The sequence below is a fragment of the Ranitomeya variabilis genome, chromosome 8 (genome assembly GCF_051348905.1).
Source record: "Ranitomeya variabilis isolate aRanVar5 chromosome 8, aRanVar5.hap1, whole genome shotgun sequence".
NCBI lineage: Eukaryota > Metazoa > Chordata > Amphibia > Anura > Dendrobatidae > Ranitomeya > Ranitomeya variabilis.
The window spans coordinates 120,128,762-120,141,555 of NC_135239.1; the positions used below are offsets into that span (position 1 = coordinate 120,128,762).

General features: G+C 46.6%; 1 protein-coding gene across 5 annotated transcripts in view; it reads right to left on the reverse strand.

Moving 5' to 3' along the window:
• FOXRED2 (FAD dependent oxidoreductase domain containing 2) overlaps positions 1-12,794 on the reverse strand; it is a 548,573-nt gene that overhangs the window by 158,963 nt on the left and 376,816 nt on the right. The gene's annotated exons all lie outside the window — the stretch shown is intronic.

The window sequence follows — 12,794 nt, forward strand, 5'->3', positions numbered from 1 at the left end:
GCAGGAGTTTCAGGCGGATAGACCTGATCGTTGCCCACCTGATAAACTGTTTGTTCCTGATGATTGGACCAGTAGAGTAATCTCTGAGGTTCATTCTTCTGCGTTGGCAGGTCATCCTGGCATTTTTGGTACCAGGGATTTGGTGGCAAGGTCCTTCTGGTGGCCTTCCCTGTCACGAGATGTGCGAGGCTTTGTGCAGTCTTGTGACGTTTGTGCTCGGGCCAAGCCTTGTTGTTCTCGGGCTAGTGGATTATTGTTGCCCTTGCCTATTCCTAAGAGGCCTTGGACGCACATCTCGATGGATTTTATTTCAGATCTGCCTGTTTCTCAGAAGATGTCTGTCATCTGGGTGGTGTGTGACCGTTTCTCTAAGATGGTCCATTTGGTTCCTCTGCCCAAGTTGCCTTCTTCTTCCGAGTTGGTTCCTCTGTTTTTTCAAAATGTTGTTCGTTTGCATGGTATTCCTGAGAATATCGTTTCTGACAGAGGGACTCAATTCGTGTCTAGATTTTGGCGGGCATTCTGTGCTAGGATGGGCATAGATTTATCTTTTTCGTCCGCTTTCCATCCTCAGACGAATGGCCAGACCGAGCGGATTAATCAGACCCTGGAGACATATCTGAGGTGTTTTGTGTCTGCTGACCAGGATGATTGGGTTGCTTTTTTGCCATTGGCGGAGTTCGCTCTCAATAATCGGGCCAGCTCTGCCACTTTGGTGTCCCCGTTTTTCTGTAATTCGGGGTTTCATCCTCGATTTTCCTCTGGTCAGGTGGAATCTTCGGATTGTCCTGGAGTGGATGCTGTGGTGGAGAGATTGCATCAGATCTGGGGGCAGGTGGTGGACAATTTGAGGTTGTCCCAGGAGAAGACTCAGCTTTTTGCCAACCGCCACCGTCGTGTTGGTCCTCGGCTTTGTGTTGGGGATTTGGTGTGGTTGTCTTCTCGTTTTGTCCCTATGAGGGTCTCTTCTCCTAAGTTTAAGCCTCGGTTCATCGGCCCGTATAAGATATTGGAGATTCTTAACCCTGTTTCCTTCCGTTTGGACCTCCCTGCATCCTTTTCTATTCATAATGTTTTTCATCGGTCATTATTGCGCAGGTATGAGGTACCGGTTGTGCCTTCCGTTGAGCCTCCTGCTCCGGTGTTGGTTGAGGGTGAGTTGGAGTACGTTGTGGAGAAAATCTTAGACTCTCGTGTTTCCAGACGGAGACTCCAGTATCTGGTCAAGTGGAAGGGATACGGCCAGGAGGATAATTCTTGGGTGAATGCATCTGATGTTCATGCCTCTGATCTGGTTCGTGCCTTTCATAGGGCCCATCCTGATCGCCCTGGTGGTTCTGGTGAGGGTTCGGTGCCCCCTCCTTGAGGGGGGGGTACTGTTGTGAATTTGGATTCTGGGCTCCCCCGGTGGCTACTGGTGGAATTGAACTGGTGTCTTCATCTTCTCTGTTCACCTGTTCCCATCAAGATGTGGGAGTCGCTATATAACCTTGCTGCTTTGTTAGTTGCTTGCCGGTCAACAATGTTATCAGAAGCCTCTCTGTGCTTGTTCCTGCTCCTAGACAACTACTAGATAAGTTGGACTTTTGTCCATGTTTGTTTTTGCATTTTTGTTCCAGTTCACAGCTGTAGTTTCGTTACTGTGTCTGGAAAGCTCTTGTGAACAGGAATTGCCACTCTGGTGTTATGAGTTAATGCCAGAGTTTTAAAGTAATTTCTGGATGGTGTTTTGATAGGGTTTTTAGCTGACCATGAAAGTGTTCTTTCTGTCTTCTGCTATGTAGTAAGTGGACCTCAAATTTGCTAAACCTATTTTCATACTACGTTTTGTTATTTCATCTTAATTCACCGCCAATACATGTGGGGGGCCTCTGTCTCCTTTTGGGGTATTTCTCTAGAGGTGAGCTAGGACTTATTTTCCTCTGCTAGCATTATTTAGTCCTCCGGCTGGTGCTGGGCATCTAGAATCAACGTAGGCATGCTACCCGGCCACTGCTAGTTGTGTGTTAGGTTTAGTTCATGGTCAGCTCAGTTCCCATCTTCCAAGAGCTAGTTCCTATATATGCTGATGCTATGTTCTCTTGCCATTGAGATCATGACAAAGAGGCATTGATAGGGATCATGGCGGCATCAGGGGTGGTAATATGGTTAAGGTCCTGGCACAGCGTGAATGTAAGTGGATCACCACCCTTGACACCATGGCCCCGAAAGGGCTCAATGAACAGCTTAGTTTTGCTCCCTTCCTATGATGTGATGTGTCCATTGTAGTGGTTTTCCACCTTTCGTCCGCCTCTGTGCGGATTGTCTCGTTCTGACTTTGGTCGGGCATATGTGTGCCCTTGTATATATGATTGTATTTGTCCTCATACTCAGTTTTAATTTATCTTTTCTTCTTCTTTGTGTTTTTTAGTTTTCATTTTTAGTACTATATACAACGACCATGAGCCCTGATGTTTTTCAACAGCGTCGTCCGTGTTGCTTGATGGTCCTGTATGGAACTTTGAAGTTTCTAGGAAGACTCCTGTTATGGTTCTCAATGGCAAGAGAACATAGCCCAGCAAACATAAGAACTAGCTCTTGGAAGGATGGAAACTAAACTGACCATGAACTAAACCTGCCGCACAACTAACAGTAGCCGGGTAGCGTTTGCCTACGTTTTATCCCTAGACGCCCAGCGCCGGCCGGAGGACTAACTAATCCTGGCAGAGGAAAATATAGTCCTGGCTCACCTCTAGAGAAATTTCCCCGAAAGGCAGACAGAGGCCCCCACATATATTGGCGGTGATTTTAGATGAAAATGACAAACGTAGTATGAAAATGGTTTAGCAAAATTGAGGTCCGCTTACTAGATAGCAGGAAGACAGAAAGGGCACTTTCATGGTCAGCTGAAAACCCTATCAAAATACCATCCTGAAATTACTTTAAGACTCTAGTATTAACTCATAACATCAGAGTGGCAATTTCAGATCACAAGAGCTTTCCAGACACAGAAACGAAACTACAGCAGTGAACTGGAACAAAATGCAAAAACAAACGAGGACAAAAGTCCAACTTAGCTGGAAGTTGTCTAGCAGCAGGAACATGCACAGAAAGGCTTCTGATTACAATGTTGACCGGCATGGAAGTGACAGAGGAGGAAGGTTAAATAGCGACTCCCACATCCTGATGAGAACAGGTGAACAGAGGGGATGATGCACACAAGTTCAATTCCACCAGTGGCCACCGGGGGAGCCCAAAATCCAATTTCACAACAGTACCCCCCCCTCAAGGAGGGGGCACCGAACCCTCACCAGAACCACCAGGGCGATCAGGATGAGCCCTATGAAAGGCACGGACCAGATCGGAGGCATGAACATCAGAGGCAGTCACCCAAGAATTATCCTCCTGACCGTATCCCTTCCATTTGACCAGATACTGGAGTTTCCGTCTGGAAACACGGGAGTCCAAGATTTTTTCCACAACATACTCCAACTCGCCCTCAACCAACACCGGAGCAGGAGGCTCAACGGAAGGCACAACCGGTACCTCATACCTGCGTAATAATGACCGATGAAAAACATTATGAATAGAAAAAGATGCAGGGAGGTCCAAACGGAAGGACACAGGGTTAAGAATCTCCAATATCTTGTACGGGCCGATGAACCGAGGCTTAAACTTAGGAGAAGAAACCCTCATAGGGACAAAACGAGAAGACAACCACACCAAGTCCCCAACACAAAGCCGAGGACCAACCCGACGCCGGCGGTTGGCAAAAAGCTGAGTCTTCTCCTGGGACAACTTCAAATTGTCCACTACCTGCCCCCAAATCTGATGCAACCTCTCCACCACAGCATCCACTCCAGGACAATCCGAAGATTCCACCTGACCAGAAGAAAATCGAGGATGAAACCCCGAATTACAGAAAAAAGGAGACACCAAGGTGGCAGAGCTGGCCCGATTATTGAGGGCAAACTCCGCTAAAGGCAAAAAAGCAACCCAATCATCCTGATCTGCAGACACAAAACACCTCAAATATGTCTCCAAGGTCTGATTCGTCCGCTCGGTCTGGCCATTAGTCTGAGGATGGAAAGCAGACGAGAAAGACAAATCTATGCCCATCCTAGCACAGAATGCTCGCCAAAATCTAGACACGAATTGGGTTCCTCTGTCAGAAACGATATTCTCCGGAATACCATGCAAACAGACCACATTTTGAAAAAACAGAGGAACCCACTCGGAAGAAGAAGGCAACTTAGGCAGGGGGACCAAATGGACCATCTTAGAGAAACGGTCACACACCACCCAGATGACAGACATCTTCTGAGAAACAGGAAGATCCGAAATAAAATCCATCGAGATGTGCGTCCAGGGCCTCTTCGGGATAGGCAAGGGCAACAACAATCCACTAGCCCGAGAACAACAAGGCTTGGCCCGAGCACAAACGTCACAAGACTGCACAAAGCCTCGCACATCTCGAGACAGGGAAGGCCACCAGAAGGACCTTGCCACCAAATCCCTGGTACCAAAGATTCCAGGATGACCTGCCAACGCAGAAGAATGAACCTCAGAAATGACTTTACTGGTCCAATCATCAGGAACAAACAGTCTACCAGGTGGGCAACGATCAGGTCTATCCGCCTGAAACTCCTGCAAGGCCCGCCGCAGGTCTGGAGAAACGGCAGACAATATCACTCCATCCTTAAGGATACCTGTAGGTTCAGAATTACCAGGGGAGTCAGGCTCAAAACTCCTAGAAAGGGCATCCGCCTTAACATTCTTAGAACCCGGCAGGTAGGACACCACAAAATTAAACCGAGAGAAAAACAACGACCAGCGCGCCTGTCTAGGATTCAGGCGTCTGGCGGACTCAAGATAAATTAGATTTTTGTGGTCAGTCAATACCACCACCTGATGTCTAGCCCCCTCAAGCCAATGACGCCACTCCTCAAAAGCCCACTTCATGGCCAAAAGCTCCCGATTCCCAACATCATAATTCCGCTCGGCGGGCGAAAATTTACGCGAGAAAAAAGCACAAGGTCTCATCACGGAGCAATCGGAACTTCTCTGCGACAAAACCGCCCCAGCTCCGATTTCAGAAGCGTCGACCTCAACCTGAAAAGGAAGAGCAACATCAGGCTGACGCAACACAGGGGCGGAAGAAAAGCGGCGCTTAAGCTCCCGAAAGGCCTCCACAGCAGCAGGGGACCAATCAGCAACATCAGCACCCTTCTTAGTCAAATCAGTCAATGGTTTAACAACATCAGAAAAACCAGCAATAAATCGACGATAAAAGTTAGCAAAGCCCAAAAATTTCTGAAGACTCTTAAGAGAAGAGGGTTGCGTCCAATCACAAATAGCCTGAACCTTGACAGGATCCATCTCGATGGAAGAGGGGGAAAAAATATATCCCAAAAAGGAAATCTTTTGAACCCCAAAAACGCACTTAGAACCCTTCACACACAAGGAATTAGACCGCAAAACCTGAAAAACCCTCCTGACCTGCTGGACATGAGAGTCCCAGTCATCCGAAAAAATCAAAATATCATCCAGATACACAATCATAAATTTATCCAAATAATCACGGAAAATGTCATGCATAAAGGACTGAAAGACTGAAGGGGCATTTGAAAGACCAAAAGGCATCACCAAATACTCAAAGTGGCCCTCGGGCGTATTAAATGCGGTTTTCCACTCATCCCCCTGCTTAATTCGCACCAAATTATACGCCCCACGGAGATCTATCTTAGAGAACCACTTGGCCCCCTTTATGCGAGCAAACAAATCAGTCAGCAGTGGCAACGGATATTGATATTTAACCGTGATTTTATTCAAAAGCCGATAATCAATACACGGCCTCAAAGAGCCATCTTTCTTAGCCACAAAGAAAAAAACGGCTCCTAAGGGAGATGACGAAGGACGAATATGTCCCTTTTCCAAGGACTCCTTTATATATTCTCGCATAGCAGCATGTTCAGGCACAGACAGATTAAATAAACGACCCTTAGGGTATTTACTACCCGGAATCAAATCTATGGCACAATCGCACTCCCGGTGCGGAGGTAATGAACCAAGCTTGGGTTCTTCAAAAACATCACGATATTCAGTCAAGAATTCAGGAATCTCAGAGGGAATAGATGATGAAATGGAAACCACAGGTACGTCCCCATGCGTCCCCTTACATCCCCAGCTTAACACAGACATAGCTTTCCAGTCAAGGACTGGGTTATGAGATTGCAGCCATGGCAATCCAAGCACCAACACATCATGTAGGTTATATAGCACAAGAAAGCGAATAATCTCCTGGTGATCCGGATTAATCCGCATAGTTACTTGTGTCCAGTATTGAGGTTTATTGCTAGCCAATGGGGTGGAGTCAATCCCCTTCAGGGGTATAGAAGTTTCAAGAGGCTCCAAATCATACCCACAGCGTTTGGCAAAGGACCAATCCATAAGACTCAAAGCGGCGCCAGAGTCGACATAGGCATCCGCGGTAATAGATGATAAAGAACAAATCAGGGTCACAGATAGAATAAACTTAGACTGTAAAGTGCCAATTGAAACAGACTTATCAAGCTTCTTAGTACGCTTAGAGCATGCTGATATAACATGAGTTGAATCACCGCAATAGAAGCACAACCCATTTTTTCGTCTAAAATTCTGCCGTTCACTTCTGGACAGAATTCTATCACATTGCATATTCTCTGGCGTCTTCTCAGTAGACACCGCCAAATGGTGCACAGGTTTGCGCTCCCGCAGACGCCTATCGATCTGGATAGCCATTGTCATGGACTCATCCAGACCCGCAGGCACAGGGAACCCCACCATAACATCCTTAATGGCATCAGAGAGACCCTCTCTGAAATTCGCCGCCAGGGCGCACTCATTCCACTGAGTAAGCACAGCCCATTTACGGAATTTCTGGCAGTATATTTCAGCTTCGTCTTGCCCCTGAGATAGGGACATCAAGGCCTTTTCCGCCTGAAGCTCTAACTGAGGTTCCTCATAAAGCAACCCCAAGGCCAGAAAAAACGCATCCACATTGAGCAACGCAGGATCCCCTGGAGCCAATGCAAAAGCCCAATCCTGAGGGTCGCCCCGGAGCAAGGAAATCACAATCCTGACCTGCTGAGCAGGATCTCCAGCAGAGCGAGATTTCAGGGACAAAAACAACTTGCAATTATTTTTGAAATTTTGAAAGCAAGATCTATTCCCCGAGAAAAATTCAGGCAAAGGAATTCTAGGTTCAGATATAGGAACATGAACAACAAAATCTTGTAAATTTTGAACTTTCGTGGTGAGATTATTCAAACCTGCAGCTAAACTCTGAATATCCATTTTAAACAGGTGAACACAGAGCCATTCCAGGATTAGAAGGAGAGAGAGAAAGGCTGCAATATAGGCAGACTTGCAAGAGATTCAATTACAAGCACACTCAGAACTGAAGGGAAAAAAAAAAAAAAAAAAAAATCTTCAGCAGACTTCTCTTTTCTCTCCTTTCTCTGTCAATTAATTTAACCCTTTTGTGGCCGGTCAAACTGTTATGGTTCTCAATGGCAAGAGAACATAGCCCAGCAAACATAAGAACTAGCTCTTGGAAGGATGGAAACTAAACTGACCATGAACTAAACCTGCCGCACAACTAACAGTAGCCGGGTAGCGTTTGCCTACGTTTTATCCCTAGACGCCCAGCGCCGGCCGGAGGACTAACTAATCCTGGCAGAGGAAAATATAGTCCTGGCTCACCTCTAGAGAAATTTCCCCGAAAGGCAGACAGAGGCCCCCACATATATTGGCGGTGATTTTAGATGAAAATGACAAACGTAGTATGAAAATGGTTTAGCAAAATTGAGGTCCGCTTACTAGATAGCAGGAAGACAGAAAGGGCACTTTCATGGTCAGCTGAAAACCCTATCAAAATACCATCCTGAAATTACTTTAAGACTCTAGTATTAACTCATAACATCAGAGTGGCAATTTCAGATCACAAGAGCTTTCCAGACACAGAAACGAAACTACAGCAGTGAACTGGAACAAAATGCAAAAACAAACGAGGACAAAAGTCCAACTTAGCTGGAAGTTGTCTAGCAGCAGGAACATGCACAGAAAGGCTTCTGATTACAATGTTGACCGGCATGGAAGTGACAGAGGAGGAAGGTTAAATAGCGACTCCCACATCCTGATGAGAACAGGTGAACAGAGGGGATGATGCACACAAGTTCAATTCCACCAGTGGCCACCGGGGGAGCCCAAAATCCAATTTCACAACAGTACCCCCCCCTCAAGGAGGGGGCACCGAACCCTCACCAGAACCACCAGGGCGATCAGGATGAGCCCTATGAAAGGCACGGACCAGATCGGAGGCATGAACATCAGAGGCAGTCACCCAAGAATTATCCTCCTGACCGTATCCCTTCCATTTGACCAGATACTGGAGTTTCCGTCTGGAAACACGGGAGTCCAAGATTTTTTCCACAACATACTCCAACTCGCCCTCAACCAACACCGGAGCAGGAGGCTCAACGGAAGGCACAACCGGTACCTCATACCTGCGTAATAATGACCGATGAAAAACATTATGAATAGAAAAAGATGCAGGGAGGTCCAAACGGAAGGACACAGGGTTAAGAATCTCCAATATCTTGTACGGGCCGATGAACCGAGGCTTAAACTTAGGAGAAGAAACCCTCATAGGGACAAAACGAGAAGACAACCACACCAAGTCCCCAACACAAAGCCGAGGACCAACCCGACGCCGGCGGTTGGCAAAAAGCTGAGTCTTCTCCTGGGACAACTTCAAATTGTCCACTACCTGCCCCCAAATCTGATGCAACCTCTCCACCACAGCATCCACTCCAGGACAATCCGAAGATTCCACCTGACCAGAAGAAAATCGAGGATGAAACCCCGAATTACAGAAAAAAGGAGACACCAAGGTGGCAGAGCTGGCCCGATTATTGAGGGCAAACTCCGCTAAAGGCAAAAAAGCAACCCAATCATCCTGATCTGCAGACACAAAACACCTCAAATATGTCTCCAAGGTCTGATTCGTCCGCTCGGTCTGGCCATTAGTCTGAGGATGGAAAGCAGACGAGAAAGACAAATCTATGCCCATCCTAGCACAGAATGCTCGCCAAAATCTAGACACGAATTGGGTTCCTCTGTCAGAAACGATATTCTCCGGAATACCATGCAAACAGACCACATTTTGAAAAAACAGAGGAACCAACTCGGAAGAAGAAGGCAACTTAGGCAGGGGGACCAAATGGACCATCTTAGAGAAACGGTCACACACCACCCAGATGACAGACATCTTCTGAGAAACAGGAAGATCCGAAATAAAATCCATCGAGATGTGCGTCCAGGGCCTCTTCGGGATAGGCAAGGGCAACAACAATCCACTAGCCCGAGAACAACAAGGCTTGGCCCGAGCACAAACGTCACAAGACTGCACAAAGCCTCGCACATCTCGAGACAGGGAAGGCCACCAGAAGGACCTTGCCACCAAATCCCTGGTACCAAAGATTCCAGGATGACCTGCCAACGCAGAAGAATGAACCTCAGAAATGACTTTACTGGTCCAATCATCAGGAACAAACAGTCTACCAGGTGGGCAACGATCAGGTCTATCCGCCTGAAACTCCTGCAAGGCCCGCCGCAGGTCTGGAGAAACGGCAGACAATATCACTCCATCCTTAAGGATACCTGTAGGTTCAGAATTACCAGGGGAGTCAGGCTCAAAACTCCTAGAAAGGGCATCCGCCTTAACATTCTTAGAACCCGGCAGGTAGGACACCACAAAATTAAACCGAGAGAAAAACAACGACCAGCGCGCCTGTCTAGGATTCAGGCGTCTGGCGGACTCAAGATAAATTAGATTTTTGTGGTCAGTCAATACCACCACCTGATGTCTAGCCCCCTCAAGCCAATGACGCCACTCCTCAAAAGCCCACTTCATGGCCAAAAGCTCCCGATTCCCAACATCATAATTCCGCTCGGCGGGCGAAAATTTACGCGAGAAAAAAGCACAAGGTCTCATCACGGAGCAATCGGAACTTCTCTGCGACAAAACCGCCCCAGCTCCGATTTCAGAAGCGTCGACCTCAACCTGAAAAGGAAGAGCAACATCAGGCTGACGCAACACAGGGGCGGAAGAAAAGCGGCGCTTAAGCTCCCGAAAGGCCTCCACAGCAGCAGGGGACCAATCAGCAACATCAGCACCCTTCTTAGTCAAATCAGTCAATGGTTTAACAACATCAGAAAAACCAGCAATAAATCGACGATAAAAGTTAGCAAAGCCCAAAAATTTCTGAAGACTCTTAAGAGAAGAGGGTTGCGTCCAATCACAAATAGCCTGAACCTTGACAGGATCCATCTCGATGGAAGAGGGGGAAAAAATATATCCCAAAAAGGAAATCTTTTGAACCCCAAAAACGCACTTAGAACCCTTCACACACAAGGAATTAGACCGCAAAACCTGAAAAACCCTCCTGACCTGCTGGACATGAGAGTCCCAGTCATCCGAAAAAATCAAAATATCATCCAGATACACAATCATAAATTTATCCAAATAATCACGGAAAATGTCATGCATAAAGGACTGAAAGACTGAAGGGGCATTTGAAAGACCAAAAGGCATCACCAAATACTCAAAGTGGCCCTCGGGCGTATTAAATGCGGTTTTCCACTCATCCCCCTGCTTAATTCGCACCAAATTATACGCCCCACGGAGATCTATCTTAGAGAACCACTTGGCCCCCTTTATGCGAGCAAACAAATCAGTCAGCAGTGGCAACGGATATTGATATTTAACCGTGATTTTATTCAAAAGCCGATAATCAATACACGGCCTCAAAGAGCCATCTTTCTTAGCCACAAAGAAAAAAACGGCTCCTAAGGGAGATGACGAAGGACGAATATGTCCCTTTTCCAAGGACTCCTTTATATATTCTCGCATAGCAGCATGTTCAGGCACAGACAGATTAAATAAACGACCCTTAGGGTATTTACTACCCGGAATCAAATCTATGGGACAATCGCACTCCCGGTGCGGAGGTAATGAACCAAGCTTAGGTTCTTCAAAAACGTCACGATATTCAGTCAAGAATTCAGGAATCTCAGAGGGAATAGATGATGAAATGGAAACCACAGGTACGTCCCCATGCGTCCCCTTACATCCCCAGCTTAACACAGACATAGCTTTCCAGTCAAGGACTGGGTTATGAGATTGCAGCCATGGCAATCCAAGCACCAACACATCATGTAGGTTATATAGCACAAGAAAGCGAATAATCTCCTGGTGATCCGGATTAATCCGCATAGTTACTTGTGTCCAGTATTGAGGTTTATTGCTAGCCAATGGGGTGGAGTCAATCCCCTTCAGGGGTATAGAAGTTTCAAGAGGCTCCAAATCATACCCACAGCGTTTGGCAAAGGACCAATCCATAAGACTCAAAGCGGCGCCAGAGTCGACATAGGCATCCGCGGTAATAGATGATAAAGAACAAATCAGGGTCACAGATAGAATAAACTTAGACTGTAAAGTGCCAATTGAAACAGACTTATCAAGCTTCTTAGTATGCTTAGAGCATGCTGATATAACATGAGTTGAATCACCGCAATAGAAGCACAACCCATTTTTTCGTCTAAAATTCTGCCGTTCACTTCTGGACAGAATTCTATCACATTGCATATTCTCTGGCGTCTTCTCAGTAGACACCGCCAAATGGTGCACAGGTTTGCGCTCCCGCAGACGCCTATCGATCTGGATAGCCATTGTCATGGACTCATCCAGACCCGCAGGCACAGGGAACCCCACCATAACATCCTTAATGGCATCAGAGAGACCCTCTCTGAAATTCGCCGCCAGGGCGCACTCATTCCACTGAGTAAGCACAGCCCATTTACGGAATTTCTGGCAGTATATTTCAGCTTCGTCTTGCCCCTGAGATAGGGACATCAAGGCCTTTTCCGCCTGAAGCTCTAACTGAGGTTCCTCATAAAGCAACCCCAAGGCCAGAAAAAACGCATCCACATTGAGCAACGCAGGATCCCCTGGAGCCAATGCAAAAGCCCAATCCTGAGGGTCGCCCCGGAGCAAGGAAATCACAATCCTGACCTGCTGAGCAGGATCTCCAGCAGAGCGAGATTTCAGGGACAAAAACAACTTGCAATTATTTTTGAAATTTTGAAAGCAAGATCTATTCCCCGAGAAAAATTCAGGCAAAGGAATTCTAGGTTCAGATATAGGAACATGAACAACAAAATCTTGTAAATTTTGAACTTTCGTGGTGAGATTATTCAAACCTGCAGCTAAACTCTGAATATCCATTTTAAACAGGTGAACACAGAGCCATTCCAGGATTAGAAGGAGAGAGAGAAAGGCTGCAATATTGCCTATACTAGACTTGCAAGAGATTCAATTACAAGCACACTCAGAACTGAAGGGAAAAAAAAAAAAAAAAAAAAATCTTCAGCAGACTTCTCTTTTCTCTCCTTTCTCTGTCAATTAATTTAACCCTTTTGTGGCCGGTCAAACTGTTATGGTTCTCAATGGCAAGAGAACATAGCCCAGCAAACATAAGAACTAGCTCTTGGAAGGATGGAAACTAAACTGACCATGAACTAAACCTGCCGCACAACTAACAGTAGCCGGGTAGCGTTTGCCTACGTTTTATCCCTAGACGCCCAGCGCCGGCCGGAGGACTAACTAATCCTGGCAGAGGAAAATATAGTCCTGGCTCACCTCTAGAGAAATTTCCCCGAAAGGCAGACAGAGGCCCCCACATATATTGGCGGTGATTTTAGATGAAAATGAC